Source organism: Engystomops pustulosus, chromosome 2 (genome assembly GCF_040894005.1).
Source record: "Engystomops pustulosus chromosome 2, aEngPut4.maternal, whole genome shotgun sequence".
Classification (NCBI taxonomy): Eukaryota; Metazoa; Chordata; class Amphibia; order Anura; family Leptodactylidae; genus Engystomops; species Engystomops pustulosus.
Window position 1 is genome coordinate 23,764,343 of NC_092412.1, and position 26,354 is coordinate 23,790,696.

General features: G+C 44.7%; 1 long non-coding RNA gene across 1 annotated transcript; it reads right to left on the reverse strand.

Annotated features, from left to right (window-relative positions):
• On the reverse strand, nt 1-26,254 carry LOC140117360 (uncharacterized). The gene is made up of 3 exons (XR_011853007.1): nt 26,074-26,254; nt 7,980-8,054; nt 1-419 (listed from the first exon to the last, which is right to left on the reverse strand). It is a non-coding gene; the product is annotated as an uncharacterized lncRNA (long non-coding RNA).
• Between the last annotated feature and the right edge of the window lie 100 nt (nt 26,255-26,354).

A 26,354-nucleotide genomic window follows, 5' to 3' on the forward strand; every position in this document is an offset into this window, starting at 1 on the left:
GATCAATCTTGGAGAAGCCATGATTTCCTTCTTCTGGGACACATCTCAGATGTCTGACTTTCCAGCCATAACCTCAGGCTGTTTCCGGCTCTGGGGAGACAAGAGTTTAACCTTGTGACCATTTCACATTTCAGCCGCTCGTATCCGGCGAGGAACGTGGCGGGGCGAGACTGGAGGACGACGCTTCGTGAATGCCAAAGAAGATGTAGGAAAATTCAGAATTTTCTATAGACTTTGTTCCAAATATGGGACCTCGGAACTTCAAGTTGGACCATCGGGAGGCCAACCATATCTGGAAATATGTCCAGTCCAGGGACAGTGGAGAAATGTTTTCCGAATTTTTTGGAGCAGCTTTGTCCAAGTGCAGATGACACGGTGTTCGCCAAGGCTGCGCGGTGGAGGACACTTCTCTAAATTGCCTGCGGGTAGACGGGAAATCTCGTTACTTGTGACTAATCCCAGATCATCTTATGGTTAATAAGTAAGTTTATCGGCTTCTCCCCTCCGGCCCGGAGCAAGATGTGTATGAGCGGAATATAGATGAGCTGATTATTCTTCTCATCCACAAGATGATCATTCCGTCTCCTCTTACTGATAGAATCCTGATGACATTGATGTCTCGAAATGTAGCAAAAATAGAGAAGTAATCGCATTATTCTGTATCTGATAGCAGAAAAAAGTCTACAAAGTGTAGTCAGGTTACCAGAGGACACTGCTGTGGGGTAGGCTACTTACTGTACAATCATATAGGGATAGGTTACCAGAGGACACTGCTGTGGGATAGAGTACTTACTGTATGATCACATAGGGATAGGTTACCAGAGGACACTGCTGTGGGATAGGCTACTTACTGTACAATCATATAGGGACAGGTTACCAGAGGACACTGCTGTGGGATAGGCTACTTACTGTATGATCACATAGGGATAGGTTACCAGAGGACACTGCTGTGGGATAGGCTACTTACTGTATGATCACATAGGGATAGGTTACCAGAGGACACTGCTGTGGGATAGGCTACTTACTGTACAATCATATAGGGACAGGTTACCAGAGGACACTGCTGTGGGATAGGCTACTTACTGTACAATCATATAGGGATAGGTTACCGGAGGACACTGCTGTGGGATAGGCTACTTACTGTATAATCATATAGGGATAGGTTACCAGAGGACACTGCTGTGGGATAGGCTACTTACTGTACAATCATATAGGGACAGGTTACCAGAGGACACTGCTGGGGGGTAGGCTACTTACTGTACAATCATATAGGGACAGGTTACCAGAGGACACTGCTGTGGGATAGGCTACTTACTGTACAATCATATAGGGATAGGTTACCAGAGGACACTGCTGTGGGATAGGCTACTTACTGTATGATCATATAGGGATAGGTTACCAGAGGACACTGCTGTGGGGTAGGCTACTTACTGTATGATCATATAGGGATAGGTTATCAGAGGACACTGCTGTGGGGTAGGCTACTTACTGTACGATCACATAGGGATAGGTTACCAGAGGACACTGCTGTGGGGTAGGCTACTTACTGTACAATCATATAGGGATAGGTTACCAGAGGACACTGCTGTGGGATAGAGTACTTACTGTATGATCACATAGGGATAGGTTACCAGAGGACACTGCTGTGGGATAGGCTACTTACTGTATGATCACATAGGGATAGGTTACCAGAGGACACTACTGTGGGATAGAGTACTTACTGTATGATCATATAGGGATAGGTTACCAGAGGACACTGCTGTGGGGTAGGCTACTTACTGTACGATCACATAGGGATAGGTTACCAGAGGACACTGCTGTGGGGTAGGCTACTTACTGTACAATCATATAGGGATAGGTTACCAGAGGACACTGCTGTGGGATAGAGTACTTACTGTATGATCACATAGGGATAGGTTACCAGAGGACACTGCTGTGGGATAGGCTACTTACTGTATGATCACATAGGGATAGGTTACCAGAGGACACTGCTGTGGGATAGGCTACTTACTGTACAATCATATAGGGACAGGTTACCAGAGGACACTGCTGTGGGATAGGCTACTTACTGTACAATCATATAGGGATAGGTTACCGGAGGACACTGCTGTGGGATAGGCTACTTACTGTATAATCATATAGGGATAGGTTACCAGAGGACACTGCTGTGGGATAGGCTACTTACTGTACAATCATATAGGGACAGGTTACCAGAGGACACTGCTGGGGGGTAGGCTACTTACTGTACAATCATATAGGGACAGGTTACCAGAGGACACTGCTGTGGGATAGGCTACTTACTGTACAATCATATAGGGATAGGTTACCAGAGGACACTGCTGTGGGATAGGCTACTTACTGTACAATCATATAGGGACAGGTTACCAGAGGACACTGCTGGGGGGTAGGCTACTTACTGTACAATCATATAGGGATAGGTTACCAGAGGACACTGCTGTGGGATAGGCTACTTACTGTACAATCATATAGGGATAGGTTACCAGAGGACACTGCTGTGGGATAGGCTACTTACTGTACAATCATATAGGGATAGGTTACCAGAGGACACTGCTGTGGGATAGGCTACTTACTGTACGGTCATATAGGGGTAGGTTACCAGAGGACACTGCTGGGGGGTAGGCTACTTACTGTATGATCATATAGGGACAGGTTACCAGAGGACAAGGCTGCGGGATAGGCTACTTACTGTACAATCATATAGGGGTAGGTTACCAGAGGACACTGCTGTGGGATAGACTTCTATAGGATCATATAGGGATAGGTTACCAGAGGACACTGCTGTGGGATAGACTTCTATAGGATCATATAGGGATAGGTTACCAGAGGACACTGCTGTGGGATAGACTTCAATAGGATCATATAGGGATAGGTTACCAGAGGACACTGCTGTGGGATAGACTTCTATAGGATCATATGGGAGAGGTGACAGGAGAACTCCGCTTTAGTATAGGTGGCTAAGGATAATATGGGGGAAGGTTACAGAATGCGATGCTGTAGGATAGGCGACTACAGGATCATGTGAGAGGGTACCAGAGGATGTTGTAGGATAGACTTTTATTTGAACATATTGGGAGGTTAGCGGAGGACACTGCTTTAGGATAAGCAATTAAAGGATTATTAGGGGGAATGTTACAGAAGGCCCTTCTGTGGGTTAGGCTTCTACCATGTGGGGGAGTTTCCCAGATGGCACTTCTGAATATAGGCTACTATAGGATCATATGGGGTTAGGTTACTAGAGGATACTGTGGATGTATAGGCTATTATAGGATCATATGGGGGTAGGTTACTAGAGGACACTGTGGATGTATAGGCTACTATAGGATCATATGAGGGTAGGTTACTAGAGGGCTCTGTGGATGTATAGGCTATTATAGGATCATATGGGGTTAGGTTACTAGAGGGCTCTGTGGATGTATAGGCTACTATAGGATTATATGGAGGTAGGTTACTAGAGGGCTCTGTGGATGTATAGGCTTCTATGGAATCATATGGGGTTAGGTTACTAGAGGACACTGCTGTAGAATAAACTAATATTATACAGGGCATATAGTGACCCCTAGACCTTGGTAAATAAATAGGTCACTAGTAGTAAAAATAGCAAAGGGTAAAAGAGACCCTAATTTATGAGAACCTTATGCCCATTGTATAGATGTGTCCTGCACCATCGTGGGTCGGATGTGATGTCAGCCCTTCGACCACTGGTAGAACTTCTGCTGTAGCAGACATAGTGGCTGACACAGAGGTGACAGGCGTACGCTATATACTGTACTACTAATCTATGCAGATTGAGCTTTCATACCCTGTGTGGATTGGGAGTTGGTATAAGGCAGCAGCCCCAGGTCCTCGCTCTCCTCGGAGTGGCGCAGCTTTGCTCTTGTGTATTTTCGATCGCTTGCTGCGCAGTCGTGCCACAAAGCCCCTGGCAAAATAACTCTATAAAACAAACACAGACTAAACACACAAACGCATCAAAGAGGCTGAAAGCGAAGCAGAAGGAGATGGAGGAATGTGCGGTATAACAACCGCTTCCCATAGTAGAGCTTGACTTACTCTGCCACCCAGTGGCCGTATGGAATATCACAAAAAGAGCACAAAAACTACAAGTGTGGTGAGTAAAAAAATAATCACGGTTGGTGATTGTCACCAATGTCTTGGTGAGTTAAATTTTTACAGCCCACATCGCTGGCACTGATCGTGGCAGTTGACCTGTTAAGTGGCACCTAACAGCACTGCATGTGGGTGCTGCCATCTTGGACTGCCCATGTGATGTCATAGCCCAGTGGTGGCGAACCTATAGGACGGGTGGCACTTAGAGCCATTTCTGTGGGCACCCAGGCCATTGCCCCCGGACAAAGTTCACCAAACACTGAATCTTCCTGCAGTCCCAAGCAATTTAAGAAATCTACTCTCAGCGCTATTTTAAAGCGACACTTCATTGGCTGTTTTGAACTGCGGAAAAATTGAGAAAGTGTTGACAGAACTGCATTGTCTTTGGAGGTCATCCCGCTGGACCCACCATTCTTCCTGTACAGAGAGACCCTGGAGAGAAGCTACAATCTGATAATCTGAATTTGCCATCTTCTTTCAACTGTATTGGTGGCCTCAGGCGGCCGATACGATTGAAAGATGTGGAAGAACAGGTAGCAATAAGTTACTGCTTAAAATTCCATGCTGGCACGTCACGGTAAATAATTGGATTTTGGTTGTAGTTTGGGCACTCGGTCTCTAAAAGGTTCACCATCATTACAATGTACTCCAATACAGCTGTAGTGTAGTATATTGGTAGTGATGAGTAAAAAATCCAGGTCGACATCCTCCTTACAATCGGGTACAAATATAAGAAGCAATCAACGCGTTTCCGGGGTTAACCTTCGTCTTGATCAAGTCTTAGTGAGACCAAGACTAAGGCTAACACCGAACGCGTTGATTGCTTCTTGTGTTTGTACCCGATAGTGTGAGGAGCTTCCCGATCAATACATTTGGCCACATTGTAAGGAGGACGTCAAGCTGGATTTTTTTCTTATCAATACCTGCATGCAGTGTCGGACTGGGCTTCCTTAGGCCCACCAGAGAAAATCAATCTGGGGGCTAACTCTTCGTTATCTCCATGGAAATATACTCTAGTAGCCTTCAAATTGTGTTGTTTTCTGATGGACCTCTGGGGTTCAGTATTGGGTTGAGCCAGGGCCCACCGGAGGATCCTCTGGTACTCTGGTGGGCCAGTCCGACACTGCCTGTATGTGCCTCACTGGTTTGGCACACCGTCCATATCCAACAGGTAATCAAGAGCGAGTGAGACGGGTTTGTCCATTTTTCATATCGCAGTATATTATATGAATGATCATGTTAAGCTAAACCTAGCAAACCTAGCTGATAGATCAAATCCTGTCATTTCTACTTATTTTCCTAAAAGCATTGTAACAGAGACTTCATTTCAAGATGGCGCCGGCATCGTGGATTATAACCAAAACATCAGGACTAAAGAATTTTGGGAATGTACTATTATGATGTGAACGTGCGACAGCAGAGAAGCTCTCCAATCAAAACGATGTCTGATATTGTTATGCTTTCTATGCTCCTCCCTGTCTAGCTCTTTTTTCTATTCTTTCTATATAGTCTAGTAGAATAAATAAAGTTCACGCAGTGCCAACTTGCCCGGGGCATGAGTGAGACTTGAATCAGCAAATTAGTCATTACTTGCTTATGTTTACAATTGATAAGAAACACGCAATTGAGGCACATTAAAAGAGGATGTCTTAAATCCTACCCCAACAATCAGAACCCCCATGGTTAAAGTACCCTGGGGGGCTTGAAATAATAGTAAAAAAAGGGAGATGCAAGAAGAAGTGAAGCAGTATAGAGAAGGGATTTCCCTGGGGAACTCTCGATGGATGTAGACACAATGGATCCCCGGGCAGGTAGTGAAGTGGAGACCTGTGGTGTTAGCGATAGACCAAGGATCACACTTTTTGCAAAAATTCACAGTCTCTATTATGGCAAACAGTCCTGAACATCAGCAGGTAACAGACTGTAAACGATCCTTCCTGCAGGCACACATGAGGTGTTGAATCGCATGGCTGTGGTGATGATTCTGTTGCGGAACAATAATTTAGTAGTACCTCAGTCTTGACCTGGGTGTTAGAGGGCTGGTAACAGGAGCCAAATTGTCTCTGCTGCTTGGGCAGAGATGTGTCTCTTTGAAAGAAGCTTAAAGCTAAAACAACCATTGACTAAAACCTGTCTAAGAACACTGTAAGTCGACTTAGCCCAGATCCTTGCAATGAGCTCCTATTTGTAATAACAATAATAATCTTTAAAGCCGAGAGCTGGGGGCTGCACGTATTCGGCTCTGAAGCCGAAGCTACTGCACATGGCCAGAACTTTGGCTTCAGAGCCGAGTACACACAGCCGCCAGCTCTGCAAAAATAGCCTATGCAGAGCACGGATGAGGAGTTGTGCGCTGAAGATATGGTAGTAGGAGGTGCGAAAGAGAATATTAGGGCGTGTAGTAGAAACACTGTGTAGCTTCAGCTCTGGCTACTCTACGCCACAGTAGCCTCTTTCAGATATATGCATATTAGGGTGGGTAAAGATTCCAAAACTTAGAAGGCACTGAAGGATTAGCACTAAAAGCAGCCCTTTTAGGGCTAATCCTTCAGTGCCTTCTAAGTGCCCTAATGATATTCATTAGATGAACCTGCCACCGAGATGGTTCCCAGGTTTTACCACACATTGGGGGTCATTTACTAAGGGCCCGATTCGCGTTTTCCCGATGTGTTACCCGAATATTTCCGATTTGCGCCGATTTTCACTTTATTGCCCCGGGATTTTGGCGCACGCGATCAGATTGTGTCGCATTGGCGCTGGCATGCACGGGACGGAAATCGGGGGGCGTGGCCGAACGAAAACCCGACGGATTTGGAAAAACCGCCGCATTTAAAACAATAAAAGTGTCGCTTGGGATGCGCTTATCTTCACTTGGTCCGGCCCGGTGAACTTGAGTGCGTTCAGATGCTTTTCAGCGCAGCAGCGCCACCTGGTGGACGGCGGAGGAACTGCCTTAGTGAATCCTGGCCGGACCCGAATCCACCGCAGAGAACGCGACGCTGGATCGCGAACGGACCGGGTAAGTAAATCTGCCCCATTATATACACACACATACAGTATATATACATAATATACTCAGATAAACAGTATATACACAAATACATACAGTATATACGCACCATGCACATAGTATATACACAAAGATACACCCTGTACACACATACAGCATACATACATATACAGCAGATGCATACACACCATAAACACACATATGACATATACACACATAGAGCATATATACATTTATAAACTCACACACACATATATATACTGTCCGGCCGTCTTCATATCCAAGTAGCTGCTGAACACATGGAGGGAGTAGATGGTGGGAAGTGGATATGATAGATTCCTAGTCCTGCCGTTCTACTGATATTTCTTAACTAAGCTGCCGATTGTGTACTGTGGAAGATGTGCCCTGTTATATGTATGTAGTAGTGCACATCCTCCATTCGTCAGCGTGGCTGGTCTGGTGGCCGGACCCCCTTGTCACTGTGGGCCCCATAGCGACTGCTATGGCTTCTACCGCTGTAGTTATTCTGCTCTTCTCATCCCATTTTCACATAAAATAGCTCATGTTTAGCATGGGGTGGGTCATTTCAGAAGCCCCTATCTTATGTCCTGTAGTACCTAGAAACATGTTTTTGTGTCATATTAAAGATAAGAATCTTTTCTTTCAGATCACATCAGGCTTATGACGAGAGAACCAGAACCAGAGATACAGACAGCTACAGACATAGTTGGGAATGCAAGTGGCAAGAGGAGAAGAGTCATATTTGCGTTTTTTATACAGGTAAATGGGTGAGATTTTACATAAAAGAGGAAATTCTAGAAAAGGACATTTCATCCCTTACCTAATATTTTAAGCTATTGAAGATTTTTTTGATTCAGTGCAGGATGACGTCATCTACAAATTTCATCTCTGATGACTGTGGAGAGAAGATGTTACAATGAGAGCAATATTTCCTCTGGAACATATAATACTATATGTAGGTGTAATGGTGGACAAGCGCTAGCGCCCCCTACTACAGCACTGAAGCACAGAGAAAACCTGCATATGCCAGGGCCAGTAAAGAGATCTGTCGCAAAAATAAATTACTGTCAACAATTTTTTTCAAATTTTTGGAAGTATTAATAATTTTAGATTTTTTTTAAAAAATAAACCACTACCGCTAGAGGGAGCTCCAGCACTCTACAAACACACAGGGGGTCATTTACTAAGGGCCTGAATCGCGTTTTTCCGTAAAAAAAAAAGTGTCGCTTGACACACGCTTAACTGCACCCAGCAACGGATCGTGATCTTCCGACGGACTTCAGCGCAGCAGCGACACCTGGTGGACATTGGGTGCACTACCTTAGTGAATCACCGGAAGACCCGAATCCTCCACAGAGGACGCGCAGCTGGATCGTAACAGGACCGGGTAAGTAAATGTGCCCCACAGAACAGGGGCTCCAGGCTCCATAGGTGTTAATAGAGCCTGGAGCCCCTCATGCTTATTGGCATACAGTCCTTCATCCTGGTGGTAGATGTCCTTTAAAGCAGGAGAACAGAACAAAATTTTTAAATAGAGCATATTACACAAGGTCCTGGTCATTACAGGCACCTATAGCAGTGGTATATATGTGGTGTGTATGCAGGACTCCCCTGTTCAGAGTTTGAGCTCAGGACATAGGGACAGCTCCTGTTCCTGCGCTACTATGGGCATAGACATAGAAGTTCCCCCTGGTGGGCAACAGCGGGAATATTAAAAAATGATTTCTATAATTTTCCTCAAATGTTTAAGCTCCCCCCCAAAAAAGTATATTTAGATTTAAATAATTTACATGAATAAAACCTGCTATTTTTTCAAAAGAAAAGCCAATGGAGAATATTTACATTTTCTTTCTTGTGTCGCACATTTTTGGACATTTTGGTTTTTGCACATTTTTCTGCGATTCGGGTGGAAAACCTGGATGAAAGAAATGGGACAAACTGCTTTGCAGCTTTTTTTGCACCAAAATTTGCAACTTATAAAAAAAAGAATTGCAGGTAGAAACGAGTTTCTGTTTGGGTTTGGGGTGCGTCCTGTGCGACACGGAATCCGGAAAATTGACACCACTGGCCAACAAACCAATCCGGCAATATGTCAGGGTCGCACTGAAAACACCCAAACCCCTGAACCTGAACGAAAACTTTGGGTCCACTCATTTCCAATCGCAGAAAACACGCCTAAGGGTGTGGTCAAACGTCCCGCTAGTGCAACATTTACAAACGCATACTAATACACGGGGGCGGGCCTTGGCCTGATCACATAATTATTTCCAGTAAAACCCATACAATCTGTAACCAATCACTTGCGTTTCAAACGCATTTTTGATAGGGCTGAGGCCACCCCCGTGCCCTAGCGTTGCATTTGGGGGTGCATTCACATGTGGCCTTCACGCATTAGTTTTGTTAACACGTGTTAACGGTTGCGTTTTGTAAACGCAAATGTTAACCGCAATTCAATTGGACAAAACTCTCTTCAGCTGCGTTGCGTTTTAAAGGGAACCTGTCACCAGGAGACCCATTTTTAGCACTCCCCCAGTCCCCACAGAGCATAGTGCATACACTGCCAAAGTGTTTTTGTATTAAAAATAGGTTTTACAGAAAAAAAGATATGTTATATTGTACCTTTCATTAGCATGTGCTGTGTGACTAGGCAGTTGCCCCCTGGGAGTGGCTGGAAAGGAGCAGTTTCTCCCCCCACCCTTGGGAAACTGCTCCTCCATGTGTCCTTTTCAAATATATGAAAACACCCATCACTTGGCTTAGCGACGCCCCCTGCTCCGCTACAGCCAATCCCGAGTGTGGGGAGTTATTCATATATTTTAAAAGGTCACATGGAGGAGCAGTTTCCCAAGGGTGGGGCAGAAACTGCTCCTTTCCAGCCACTCCCAGGGGACGAGTGCCTAGTCACACAGCAGATGCTAATGAAAGGTACAATATAACATATCTTTTTTTCTGTAAAACCTATTTTTAATACAAAAACACTTTGGCAGTGTATGTACTATGCTCTGTGGGGACTGGGGGAGTGCTAAAAATGGGTCTCCTGGTGACAGGTTCCCTTTAAAAAAGCATGAGTTACCGCCACATGTGACGCAACCTGACTGAAAAATATAATGCCATATTTTTCCTATGGTGGCTCTGCAGGGAAATCAAACACTTACAACAAGGTTCTGTAGGTTTACAGCAACAGAACTCAGAGGTATGTTATTTTCTTATATACTTTATAGTATCGATTTTTCTATGTTTATATATTATTATGACGACTTCCAGCATAATGAGGCTCATTTACTAAGGGTCTGCGGACCGCGGTTCTGTCGGATTTCCCGAATATTTCCTTTTTGCGCCGAATTGCCCCGGGTTTTTGGTGCACAAGATCGGATTGTGGCGCATCGCCGCAGGCTTGCATGCGACAGAAATCGGGGGGCGTGGCGTTGGACAACCCGACAGATTCGGACAAACCTTGGAATTTAAAATCGAAATTGTGTCGCAAGATCAAGCACTTACATGCACCAGGAAGAAGAAGGTGAACTCCGGCGGATCTCAGTGAAGCGAGACATGAAGGAAATTGGACGCACAACCTTAGTGAATCGCGGCAGACCCCCATCCTTGTCGAACAACGCACCGGGTAAGTACAAGGACCGGGTAAGTAAATCTTCCACATTGGGGGTCATTTACTAAGGGCCCGATTCACGTTTTCTCGACGTGTTACCCGAATATATCCAATTTGCGCCGAATTCCCCTGAATTGCCCCGGGATTTTGGCGCACGCGATCGGATTGTGGCGCATCTGCGCTGGCATGCACGCAACAGAAATCGGGGGGCGCGGCCGAACGAAAACCCACGGATTCGGAAAAACCGCTGCATTTAAAACAAAAAAAGTGTCGCAGAGCTTGCACTTACCTTCACTAGGAATAGGCCGGTGTACTTGAGCGCGTTCCGATGCGCTTCAGCGCAGCTGCGCCACCTGGTGGACGTCGGAGGAACTGCCTTAATGAATCCCGGCTGGACCCGAATCCACCGCAGAGAACGCGCCCCTGGATCATGAATGGACCGGGTAAGTAAATCTGCCCCAATATGTTTGCATGCAGATGTACTATGCTTATGCGGATCAATACACTGAAAAAGTGAGAGACATGACCGCTGGTGTTACCGGTGGGTGTTTGCTGCAATATGCAGCAAACACCCACCTTGTATGGAGCCCTTGATCCCTCTCCATACACCTGCAGCCAACATGTGACGTACTATTATGTCAAATGTCAGTAAGGGGTTAAAATATGACAATAATTTCTCCATGCGGTGAATGTCTTAACAGAAAAAATGTTCAATCGACACTTTTGCACCATAAAATTCAAAAGACTATACAGGAAATTACATTAATGAAAAGTCGGATTGTCTTGCAAAAAATGACCTTATACTGCTCTGTTCTCAGATGTATAATAAAAAAAATTATAGAAATTTGGTATCTCTGTGATTGTATTGACCCAAAACAAGAAAGCGGATGTGTCACCAGGACTACACAGTGTGTAAAGCTGTGCCTGTTAGAAAATAATGAAATTAGCCACATTTGGAATCTATTTTCCAGTGTACATTGTATAAAATATTGAATGGTAGAAACTACTATTTGTCCTGCAGCTAACAGGCCGCACATACCTCTAAGAATGGAAAAAGTAAAAAAAATATGGCTGATGGACAGCCGGATGTAAAAACAACCCAGAGAACCGCAAAGAACTAGGGGGGGGGGGGTTAAAACTACCACCTACCTCAGGTCGGGGATGAAATGTTCTTTCTAGAATTCCCTATTTTTTTTTTTTTTACATAAAAAAATCTCCTCCAAAGTCAAGTAATAATGAGCAGAGAGGTGTCATATTTGCCTGAGGTGAGTCAAGTTTAGAGGCTGCAGGGGAGCGTCATATTTGACTCCTATATCTTGGGTTCTATAGCAGCTAGAATCATGGTTTCACCAGGCTTGTGGTTCTGTGAGAAACAGAACCGGAGATATGGGCAGGTAAAGTTATAGGCGTACGAGCCGTGATTTACTCGCAATTCCCAGCTCAGAGCCCTCTACGCTAGTTGGCCAGGAAGGGGGCCATAAAGTGAGCCATGCTGCCCTGTAGCTACACCCTGTCCTGGTGTAGAAGTGCCCCACCGGTTCCTGCTAGTTGCCTCCTCCGGTCCATGCTGGGGGGGGGGGAGTGAGGGCACCATCATACGTTGGCACACTTAACGCCAGTGTATGATAAATGTGCCCCATAGTACAGAGCGCAACATCCACCTTATGTCCCATTACATAACGCCAACTGTCACAACACAGCGTATAAAACCATTAAAATCCGTACAGATAAAATAGTTTGTTTCCGTTTGTTCACAATGCATTTTATGAAACATAATGGGGCACATTTACTTACCCGGTCCAGTCGCTATCCAGTGGCGCGTTCTCTGATGCCGATTCGGGTTCTGCCGGGATTCACTAAGGTCCGTGCGCCTGACATCCACCAGGTGTCGCTGCTGCGCCGAGGTCCGCCGGAGTTCACCATCTTCTTCCCAGTGTATGTGAGTGCATGATCTTGCGACACAATTCTTTATTAAATTCCAACGTTTTTCCGAATCCTTCGGGTTGTCTGATGGCCACTCCACCCCCCCACCCCCATTTCTGTCATGTGAAAGCCGATGTGCCAAAATCCGATCGCGTGCACCAAAATCCCAGCGCAAATTGGAAATCGTCTAATTCCTGTTTCTGGACCCGAAGTTATCTGGGAGTAACGTATTAACACATGAAACGGGCAACAGACTCAATACACACCACATAGGACCACACAGCGGGGGAAAATGGAGACAAATAGATAAAAGTGGGTAAGCCAGGTACACAGAAAGGCTCAGGAAGTAGGGAGGGGAGATATAAACAGAAGGGGACTGGGGAGACTGTTTGATGAATCTAGTCTCCAAAGAGGGTCTTATATTCCCCGGATTCCCTAAAACGTATCCAGGGCTCCCGCACCCGCAAAAACCGCTCATGGGTATCTGGCGACACAGCAGCTAGCTCTTCCATGTGAAAAAGACGGGTCATTTCCTGGGCCCATTTCGATAACGAAGGACAAACAACCGAGCGCCAGTGGCGTGGGTACCACCGCTCGAGCGGCCACTAAGCAGAATCTCAATGTATCCTTTTTCAGGGAGGACTGACAGTAGAGCAATTTCAGGAGAGGGGTTCACTTGTTTTCCAGACATTTGCTTGTATATCCCAAATACCTAGTCCCAAAATAGCTTAAGCTTCTTGCAGGTCCACCACACGTGCAGCATCAGGGTCGGACTGGGGGGCCTAGGGCCCACCAGTGAAATAGATTCTGAGGGCCCACCTACCTCTACATGGAAATATTACCTATATCGTAATATCTACGGCGCTGGGTCCTGCGATTAGCGCTCAGCACCGTAGGGCTACGGCGCGTAGGCGATGCCTAGCCGGCATCGGGGGTCACGGGATGTCAGTGGTAATCTACCGCGTACATCCCCAGGTAACACCCGTGGTCGGAGTGGGCTCCGATCGCGGGTGTTTAACCCGTTGAATGACGCGGTCAGCACGACCGCAGCCTTTAACTTGCCTTTGGGGGGTGCCAATCGTTGCTATGGCAGCCCTGCAAACGGAGGCCCCTGCAATAGCTTGAGGTATCTGCAGGGCCAGATTAAGGGTCTCAGCAGTATGGAGCACCTCATTTAGGACGGGGCCCCCCTGCTTGGCAGCCGATGCGGGGACCCTCTCAAAACAATATTTGTAACAAGATACCAGATACTTAGACTACATTCACATGAACGTATGCCCCCTGTCCAGTGCTGGTGAGGAGGAGGGATGTACACTGCACAAACTGGGAAGGTAGGACATCTTTTCCTTGTGCACAGAGAGGTATGATGCCACACATGTGGGGTCATATATACGACTGCAAGCTTGCAGCCTCATATACATCCCATGGACTGTAATGTAAATGTGGCCTTTTTAAAATACAATTGCCACAGACCAAAAAAAATGTAGCTGGGTTTACAATGATAAAGTATACAACTTACATACAAATTCAACTTAAGAACAAACTTGCAGAATCTATCTTGGGACTGCCTGTACTGTTACCAATTAATACTACGACAAGACCAATATTCCAAACAATAGCGCTACAATTTCCAAATAATCCTCCAAACTGCGACCCACAGCATCGCCACAACATGAAGAGAATGCCAACATCCTGATAATGAAGACAAGACTCTATACACAGACCAGTATTACCAATAATTTACCACATATAAACTCCACTTACTGATGAACTTTACCGCCATATTGTTATTGTTAACACACCACTGAGCAGAGAACAATATCACTAATAGTACCTCTGTACAAGCCCAAATAATAACAGTACATCCTGATTATCACCACTACATAATGACTGAATAATACTGCAATACTATATGATAACCTACACACAGACCCGTATGTACCAGCTTATAGTGACTATATAGTAGTAGATACCGGTCCTGCACAGCGGCCACAGTGTCATCCAATGACTTACAGGTGACGTCCCTGATGCTGTCTCCTCCCTTCTGTCTGATCTTCCAGGAGACTTCTTCCATCCATGACTCTCTGCGGATTTATAAAACAGACATGGTTGGCATCATCCTATATGCATCTCATATCTGTCCCTCACAACTGACCACACTGTGCCCCCGCATATATTTTATATACCCTTCACCTCACAAGTGACCACACTGTTCCCCTACGTATATTATATACGACCCTCACACCACAACTGACCACACTGTGCCCCCACATATATCATATATACCCCTCTCACCACAACTGACTGCACTGCACCCCCACATATATCATATATACCCCTCACATCACAACTGACCACACTGTGCCCCCACATATATCATATATACCCCTCACACCACAACTGACCACACTGTGCCCCCACATATAACATATATACCCCTCACACCACAACTGATCACACTGTGCTCTCACATATATCATATATACCCCTCACACCACAACTGACCACACTGTACCTCCACATATATCTTATATACCCCTCACACCACAACTGACCACACTGTGCCCCACATATATCATATATACCCCTCACACCACAACTGACTGCACTGCACCCCCACATATATCATATATACCCCTCACATCACAACTGACCACACTGTGCCCACACATATATCATATATACCCCTCACACCACAACTGACCACACTGTGCCCCCACATATATCATATATACCCCTCACACCACAACTGACCACACTGTGCCCCCACATATATCATATATACCCCTCACACGACAACTGACCACACTGTGCCCCCATATATATCATATATACCCCTCACACCACAACTGACCACACTGTGCCCCCACATATAACATATATACCCCTCACACCACAACTGACCGCACTGTGCCCCCATATATATCATATATACCCCTCACACCACAACTGACCACACTGTGCCCCCACATATAACATATATACCCCTCACACCACAACTGACCACACTGTGACCCCACATATATCATATATACCCCTCACACCACAACTGACCGCACTGTGCCCCTACATATAACTTTTTTACTCCTCACACCACAATTGACCACACTGTGCTCCACAGATATATCATAAATACTTCATCAGCTGTGGTCAAAGGGTTAAAACTCACAGGTTTGTGCGGACTCTGGGTGTTAGCAGTGGGTTATTGCTGCAATGTGCAGCAAAACCCATGTCTGTATGACGAGAGCTCGCCCTGTGCCCTCTCCACACATGCTTAACGGCTCAATTCTGTAATATTACGGCAGGGAGCGTTTAGGGGTTAATATACTGGGCCACTCATGTATTATATATACTGGCCCCCTTAATTATTTAATATACCGGTCCCCAAATAAATTAAGGGTACTGTCACACATACTAGTAGCATAGGGGGCTGTGCCTCGGCCTGATCTCATTAGCGCTACCAGTGAAACTCGTGTCATTGTTCACGCAAATAGGTTCGGGCCGAGGCACAGCCCCTGCGCTAGCGTTGCGTTGGAAAACACAGCGTTAGCGATACATGTGACCACACTCTTAATATACTGGGCCCCCCCTCAATTTATTATTAAATATACTACCCCCCCTTGTCAACCATTTTATATATTGGGCCTTAAATAATTAATAAATATACTGGTACCCCCCATAATGAAATATTGAATATACTGGTACCCCCATAATGAATTATTGAATATATTGCCCCCCATAATGAATTATTGAATATACTGTCCCCCATAATTAATGACTATATTGCCCCCATTCCTGAATATACTGCCCCCATGATAATTGAATATACTGCCCGCCCAATTATTGAATATACTGTCCCCATTATTGAATATACTGCCCCATAATAAATTATTAATTATACTGCCCCCATAATAAATTATTGGATATACTTCCCCCATAATAAATTATTGGATATACTTCCCCCATAATAAATTATTAAATATACTGCCCCCAATAATAAATTATTAAATATACTGCCCCCATTAATTATTAAATATACCGCCCCCCCCCCATAATAAATTATTGGATATACTGCCCCCATAATAAATTATTGGATATACTGCCCCCATAATAAATTATTGGATATACTGCCCCCCATAATTAATGAATATACTGCCCCCATTATTGAATATACTGCCCCATAATAAATTATTAAATATACTGCCCCCATAATAAATTATTGGATATACTGCCCCCACAATGAATGAATATGCTGCCCGCTCCCTTAATTATTGTATATATTTGGCCCCCGGGCCCCACCATCTTTTACTGCTGTTAAAATAAAAAAAATCTTGTACTCACCTCTGGCTCCCGCGTCTTCATTCTTCTTGCCGCTGCCGAACAGGAAAGGGTGCGCGGCCGCGTGGTGACGTCATCACGCGGCCGCGCATCCAAGTTCAAAGAGCGATGTGCGCCGGGGTTGTTCTTCCGGCCACATCGCTCTAGTAATAGTGCTCGAGCGGCCGGAAATGGCCGCATCGAGCACTATAGCATCGCGTGCAGGAGCTTCCGGTCCGGATGGACGGAGGCCCCTGCCTTACTACTGGGTATCCGCCGGGGCCCATGGTGGCGCCGAACAGATTATCATTGGCGCTATTGCAGCGCTAGGCCGGGGCCTCTGCAAAATAGTTCGGGTCACGGCGCTGGTGCTCCAATAGCGCCAATCCGGCTCTGGGTGTCTGGGACAGGGGCCCACCGGGGAATACCCCGGCCCCCCGCCAGGCCAGTCCGAGCCTGTGCAGCATGCACGGCACAGCACCAGCAAGAGTCCGGTATAGACGGAAAGGCCTTATGATTGTTTAGATTGTGAGCCCCATGGGGACAGGGACCAATTTGACATGCTTTGTGCAGCGCTGCGTAATCTGTGTGCGCTATATAAATAAAAGAATTATTATTATTATTATGAATCACTCCCAGCACCCGGTACCACCTAGAAACCACTTCACACCCTACAAAATAAGTTGGTGCACTCTGTCGGAGCAGTGCAGGGGGCGCGAGATTCATGAACGTGCACCAGAAATCATTAATCTGGCGCCCCCTGCACACTACACAGGACACTGCACATAGTACACACTGCACTGTTCTTAGTCAATTTGGTGGTACAGAAATAGGATTTTGTTGCACAGAATGAGATTGTTGTGGCACAGAATGGCATTTTGTCATAAGAAATAGTATTTAGTGGCAAAGATTTATATTTTTGTTACAAAGAATGGAATTTTGTCATTAAAGAAAAGGTTAATTCAAAATGGCATTTTGTTGATCAGAATTGCAGTTTGTCACAGAGACACAAAGGGGGGGATTTACTCATTCTGGAGCAAGCACGTTTGTCGGCATCAGAGATCAGTCTCTGCAAAGCACAGCTCGATGTATTTAAGTGGGGCAAGGCTCTTAGTAATTAATGGGTACACGGAACTGATCAGTCGGGCGCAATAAAAATGCCGACATCAATGAGATGTGCGCCAAAATATTACATGGACTGGGCCTTAATTTCGCTCTGTGACCAATTTTTTCCTGGCCAACAAAATACACATAAATGTGATGGATAATGTGGAAACGTTAGGCCACGCCCACTTGCGCAAAAAAAAGACAGAGGTGTCGGGGTAGTCGGAAACATCTGTTTTTTCTGGCGCAAACTCATTATAAATGATCCGCAACAGTTCTGCGCCAAAAAAAACATTAAAACCCAGGCATTTTTTTGGCGCAGATGTGATAATACATGTGCCCCAAAGAGTTAATCACAATAAGGGTATTTTGTAGGACAAAACTTTATTTTGTTGCACAGAATAAGAATAACCTTGTAGCTCCCACATTCTATAATGTACCCCCTTGGGCCCACTTCCTTATAAAACAATCCATAATATGAGGTCTGGGACTTGTATTAGATTAGTGTAGGGTCGGTATTCCTTTAGGTGTGTCTGGTCTGGTATACACTTCATATAAGAGAGTCTGGTTTGGTTTCTGTTGTAATTAAGAAGGTGTATGAGTAGGGGATTACAAGGCCTATATCTATATTAGGGGTCTGCCCTGTGGTCTGTATACATTAAGAAGGTCTAGACTAGTGGGATATGGGAATTTGGGGGGGGGGGGGGGGTTGGCATAGGGTGTTCATATTTATGTTAGGGGTCTGCTCTGTGGTCTGTATTCATTTACAAGGTCTAGTCTAGAGGGTCTCTATGGTTTATGGGTTTTAGACTAGGTCTATATTGAGGGGGCAACTGGACCTGTATTTACTTAGAGCTTTTGGTTTAAGGTCAAACTATTTGGGTCATATTAGTTTTGGGGTTTCTTGTATCAAAGGTCTTCAGCACTGATTACTAGTTATACATTAGTCACTTGTTAAACTATATAGGACCCCTATAATATTTAGAGTAGTTATGGGGGGGGGGGGGGGGGTTCAGGCACCTGGGCCAAGTTTCACATTGTCCTCTCTCACAAATTTTGTGGTGTTGGGAGCCGCAGGAGGTCATCGTCTCCACTAATTGTTATGCAAATCAGTCGGGCGTCGAGATTGTGCGTATATGAATAGGGCCAGATTGACCCGAAATCAACAATTCTTAGCATTTGTTTACATGAAATCTGAGTAATCACAAGAACTTGGCTCCCCTAGATGGTTGATGTGTGACTGCTCTAAAGATTTTAGGACTGATTGGGATTGCTCCTGCTTAGTTTCATGGGGGGCTGGTTTTCTGTGGGACCCCCCTAAGTGTGTGCTTCCCTTTATTTGATCCTTTGAGCTTGACCCCCACCATGATGTGGATATTGAGATATGGCGATCAATTCTAAGAACAACAATATGTTTTTTTGTAGTATACACAGGTTTTTAGGATTATAGGGCAATATATAAGTATATAGGGTGTATGTAGTCTACACAGTGTTATAGGATTGTAGGGCAGTATATGTGGGTGTAAGGAGTATGGTTTATTTTATAGGATTATAGGGCTTTATATGAGTATATAAGATGTATGGGCTTTGCTCTACACAGTTTTATGGGATTATATGGCAGTATATGAGGGTATAAGGTGCATCGTCCGTAGTCTACACAATTTTATAGGATTCTAGGGTAGTATATGAGGTGTATGGGCTGTAGTCTACACAGGTTTTTTTTTAGGAATATAGGGCAGTATATGAGAGTATATGGTGTATGAGCTGTAGTACACAGATTTATAACATTATAGGGTAGTATATGTGTATTTTAGGTGTATGTGCTGTAGTATACACAGGTTTATAGTATTATAGGGAAGTATATGAGTATATAATGTGTATGGGCTGTAGTATACACAGGTTTATAGCATTATAGGGCAGTATATGAGTGTATATTGTGTATGGGTTGTGGTATACACAGGTTTATAGTGTTATAGGGCAGTAAATGCGTGTATAATGTGTATGGGCTGTAGTATACACAAGTATATAGCATTATAGGGCAGTATATGTGTATAAAATGTGTATTGGCTGTAGTATACACAGGTTTATAGCATTATAGGTCTGTATATGAGGGTATAATGTGTATGGGCTGTAGTATACACAGGTTTATAGTATTATAGGGCAGTATATGAGTATATAATGTGTATGGGCTGTAGTATACACAGGTATATAGTAATATAGAGCAGTATATGAGTGTATAATGTGTATGGGCTGTAGTATACACAGGTTTATAGTAATATAGGGCAGTATATGAGGGTATAAAGTGTATGGGCTGTAGTATACACAGGTATATAGTAATATAGGGCAGTATATGAGTATATCAGGTGTATGGGTTGTAGTCAGGCTCGGACTGGCCTGGCGGGGGGCCGGGGTATTCCCCGGTGGGCCCCTGTCCCAGACACCCAGAGCCGGATTGGCGCTATTGGAGCACCAGCGCCGTGACCCGAACTATTTTGCAGAGGCCCCGGCCTAGCGCTGCAATAGCGCCAATGATAATCTGTTCGGCGCCACCATGGGCCCCGGCGGATACCCAGTAGTAAGGCAGGGGCCTCCGTCCATCCGGACCGGAAGCTCCTGCACGCGATGCTATAGTGCTCGATGCGGCCATTTCCGGCCGCTCGAGCACTATTACTAGAGCGATGTGGCCGGAAGAACAACCCCGGCGCACATCGCTCTTTGAACTTGGATGCGCGGCCGCGTGATGACGTCACCACGCGGCCGCGCACCCTTTCCTGTTCGGCAGCGGCAAGAAGAATGAAGACGCGGGAGCCAGAGGTGAGTACAAGATTTTTTTTATTTTAACAGCAGTAAAAGATGGTGGGGCCCGGGGGCCAAATATATACAATAATTAAGGGAGCGGGCAGCATATTCATTCATTGTGGGGGCAGTATATCCAATAATTTATTATGGGGGCAGTATATTTAATAATTTATTATGGGGCAGTATATTCAATAATGGGGGCAGTATATTCATTAATTATGGGGGGCAGTATATCCAATAATTTATTATGGGGGCAGTATATCCAATAATTTATTATGGGGGCAGTATATCCAATAATTTATTATGGGGGGGGGGCGGTATATTTAATAATTAATGGGGGCAGTATATTTAATAATTTATTATTGGGGGCAGTATATTTAATAATTTATTATGGGGGAAGTATATCCAATAATTTATTATGGGGGAAGTATATCCAATAATTTATTATGGGGGCAGTATAATTAATAATTTATTATGGGGCAGTATATTCAATAATGGGGACAGTATATTCAATAATTGGGCGGGCAGTATATTCAATTATCATGGGGGCAGTATATTCAGGAATGGGGGCAATATAGTCATTAATTATGGGGGACAGTATATTCAATAATTCATTATGGGGGGCAATATATTCAATAATTCATTATGGGGGTACCAGTATATTCAATATTTCATTATGGGGGGTACCAGTATATTTATTAATTATTTAAGGCCCAATATATAAAATGGTTGACAAGGGGGGGTAGTATATTTAATAATAAATTGAGGGGGGGCCCAGTATATTAAGAGTGTGGTCACATGTATCGCTAACGCTGTGTTTTCCAACGCAACGCTAGCGCAGGGGCTGTGCCTCGGCCCGAACCTATTTGCGTGAACAATGACACGAGTTTCACTGGTAGCGCTAATGAGATCAGGCCGAGGCACAGCCCCCTATGCTACTAGTATGTGTGACAGTACCCTTAATTTATTTGGGGACCGGTATATTAAATAATTAAGGGGGCCAGTATATATAATACATGAGTGGCCCAGTATATTAACCCCTAAACGCTCCCTGCCGTAATATTACAGAATTGAGCCGTTAAGCATGTGTGGAGAGGGCACAGGGCGAGCTCTCGTCATACAGACATGGGTTTTGCTGCACATTGCAGCAATAACCCACTGCTAACACCCAGAGTCCGCACAAACCTGTGAGTTTTAACCCTTTGACCACAGCTGATGAAGTATTTATGATATATCTGTGGAGCACAGTGTGGTCAATTGTGGTGTGAGGAGTATATATGTTATATGTAGGGGCACAGTGCGGTCAGTTGTGGTGTGAGGGGTATATATGATATATGTGGGGTCACAGTGTGGTCAGTTGTGGTGTGAGGGGTATATATGTTATATGTGGGGGCACAGTGTGGTCAGTTGTGGTGTGAGGGGTATATATGATATATATGGGGGCACAGTGCGGTCAGTTGTGGTGTGAGGGGTATATATGTTATATGTGGGGGCACAGTGTGGTCAGTTGTGGTGTGAGGGGTATATATGATATATATGGGGGCACAGTGTGGTCAGTTGTCGTGTGAGGGGTATATATGATATATGTGGGGGCACAGTGTGGTCAGTTGTGGTGTGAGGGGTATATATGATATATGTGGGGGCACAGTGTGGTCAGTTGTGGTGTGAGGGGTATATATGATATATGTGTGGGCACAGTGTGGTCAGTTGTGATGTGAGGGGTATATATGATATATGTGGGGGTGCAGTGCAGTCAGTTGTGGTGTGAGGGGTATATATGATATATGTGGGGCACAGTGTGGTCAGTTGTGGTGTGAGGGGTATATAAGATATATGTGGAGGTACAGTGTGGTCAGTTGTGGTGTGAGGGGTATATATGATATATGTGAGAGCACAGTGTGATCAGTTGTGGTGTGAGGGGTATATATGTTATATGTGGGGGCACAGTGTGGTCAGTTGTGGTGTGAGGGGTATATATGATATATGTGGGGGCACAGTGTGGTCAGTTGTGATGTGAGGGGTATATATGATATATGTGGGGGTGCAGTGCAGTCAGTTGTGGTGAGAGGGGTATATATGATATATGTGGGGGCACAGTGTGGTCAGTTGTGGTGTGAGGGTCGTATATAATATACGTAGGGGAACAGTGTGGTCACTTGTGAGGTGAAGGGTATATAAAATATATGCGGGGGCACAGTGTGGTCAGTTGTGAGGGACAGATATGAGATGCATATAGGATGATGCCAACCATGTCTGTTTTATAAATCCGCAGAGAGTCATGGATGGAAGAAGTCTCCTGGAAGATCAGACAGAAGGGAGGAGACAGCATCAGGGACGTCACCTGTAAGTCATTGGATGACACTGTGGCCGCTGTGCAGGACCGGTATCTACTACTATATAGTCACTATAAGCTGGTACATACGGGTCTGTGTGTAGGTTATCATATAGTATTGCAGTATTATTCAGTCATTATGTAGTGGTGATAATCAGGATGTACTGTTATTATTTGGGCTTGTACAGAGGTACTATTAGTGATATTGTTCTCTGCTCAGTGGTGTGTTAACAATAACAATATGGCGGTAAAGTTCATCAGTAAGTGGAGTTTATATGTGGTAAATTATTGGTAATACTGGTCTGTGTATAGAGTCTTGTCTTCATTATCAGGATGTTGGCATTCTCTTCATGTTGTGGCGATGCTGTGGGTCGCAGTTTGGAGGATTATTTGGAAATTGTAGCGCTATTGTTTGGAATATTGGTCTTGTCGTAGTATTAATTGGTAACAGTACAGGCAGTCCCAAGATAGATTCTGCAAGTTTGTTCTTAAGTTGAATTTGTATGTAAGTTGTATACTTTATCATTGTAAACCCAGCTACATTTTTTTTGGTCTGTGGCAATTGTATTTTAAAAAGGCCACATTTACATTACAGTCCATGGGATGTATATGAGGCTGCAAGCTTGCAGTCGTATATATGACCCCACATGTGTGGCATCATACCTCTCTGTGCACAAGGAAAAGATGTCCTACCTTCCCAGTTTGTGCAGTGTACATCCCTCCTCCTCACCAGCACTGGACAGGGGGCATACGTTCATGTGAATGTAGTCTAAGTATCTGGTATCTTGTTACAAATATTGTTTTGAGAGGGTCCCCGCATCGGCTGCCAAGCAGGGGGGCCCCGTCCTAAATGAGGTGCTCCATACTGCTGAGACCCTTAATCTGGCCCTGCAGATACCTCAAGCTATTGCAGGGGCCTCCGTTTGCAGGGCTGCCATAGCAACGATTGGCACCCCCCAAAGGCAAGTTAAAGGCTGCGGTCGTGCTGACCGCGTCATTCAACGGGTTAAACACCCGCGATCGGAGCCCACTCCGACCACGGGTGTTACCTGGGGATGTACGCGGTAGATTACCACTGACATCCCGTGACCCCCGATGCCGGCTAGGCATCGCCTACGCGCCGTAGCCCTACGGTGCTGAGCGCTAATCGCAGGACCCAGCGCCGTAGATATTACGATATAGGTAATATTTCCATGTAGAGGTAGGTGGGCCCTCAGAATCTATTTCACTGGTGGGCCCTAGGCCCCCCAGTCCGACCCTGGTTGTAGTATACACAGGTTTATAGAAATAAAGGGCAGTATATGAGGGTATAATGTGTATGGGCTGTAGTATACACAGGTTTATAGTATTATAGGGCAGTATGTGAGTGTATAATGTGTATGGGCTGTAGTATACACAGGTTTATAGCATTATAGGGCAGTATATGAGTATATAATGTGTATGGGCTGTAGTATACACAGGTTTATAGCATTATATGGCAGTATATGAGTGTATAATGTGTATGGGTTGTAGTATACACAGGTTTATAGTAACATGGGGCAGTATCTGAGGGTATAATGTGTATGGGCTGTAGTATACACAGGTTTATAGTATTATAGGGCAGTATATGAGGGTATAATGTGTATGGGCTGTAGTACACACAGGTTTATAGTAATATAGGGCAGTATCTGAGTGTATACTGTGTATGGGCTGTAGTATACACAGGTTTATAGCATTATAGGTCTGTATATGAGGGTATAATGTGTATGGGCTGTAGTATACACAGGTTTATAGTAATATAGGGCAGTATATGAGTGTATAATGTGTATGGGCTGTATTATACACAGGTTAATAGCATTATAGGGCAGTATATGAGTGTATAATGTGTATGTGCTGTAGTATACACAGGTATATAGTAATATAGGGCAGTATATAAGTATATCAGGTGTATGAGCTGTAGTATACACAGGTTTATAGCATTATAGGGCAGTATATGAGGGTATAATGTGTATGGGCTGTAGTATACACAGGTTTATAGCATTATAGGGCAGTATATGAGTGTATAATGTGCATGGGTTGTAGTATACACAGGTTTATAGTAACATGGGGCAGTATGTGAGTGTATAATGTGTATGGGCTGTAGTATACACAGGTTTATAGCATTATAGGGCAGTATATGAGTGTATAATGTGTATGGGTTGTAGTATACACAGGTTTATAGTAACATGGGGCAGTATCTGAGGGTATAATGTGTATGGGCTGTAGTATACACAGGTTTATAGCATTATAGGGCAGTATGTGAGTGTATAATGTGTATGGGCTGTAGTATACACAGGTTTATAGCATTATAGGGCAGTATATGAGTATATAATGTGTATGGGTTGTAGTATACACAGGTTTATAGCATTATAGGGCAGTATGTGAGTGTATAATGTGTATGGGCTGTAGTATACAAAGGTTTATAGTAATATAGGCCAGTATATGAGGGTATAATGTGTGTGGGCTGTAGTATACACAGGTTTATAGTAACATGGGGCAGTATTTGAGGGTATAATGTGTATGGGCTGTAGTATACACAGGTTTATAGCATTATAGGGCAGTATATGAGGGTATAATGTGTATGGGCTGTAGTATACACAGGTTTATAGTAATACAGGGCAGTATATGAGGGTATAATGTGTGTGGGCTGTAGTATACACAGGTTTATAGTAATATGAGGCATTATATGAGCGTATAATCTGTATGTGTTGTATTATACACACGTTGTAGTGGCATTACACATTGTTTATTATGTACATTTTCCCCTCAGCCGTTGTCATGCAAAATAAACTTCCGTAGCAACCAATGAGAACACACCTCCCCTCAGTGAGACAAAGTGGGCGGGTCCCCGAGACTCTTCTCTCCCAGTCGATTTGTTTGGCCACTCCGCGCGCCGACCAATGAGAAGCGATGACGTCACGGCGGGCTCGGTGTAGTCTCTTTGCCCCCCTCCTGGCGGTGAGCGGACGCCATTTTGTAGCCAGTTACGAAGGAGAGAAGACGCCGGAGCTGCCACCGTCCTGTCAGGCCCGAGGCCGCATGATGCTGTGTGTGGGGATCCCGCTGTGGTATTAGCGCTCCTCTCACCGTCTAATAGC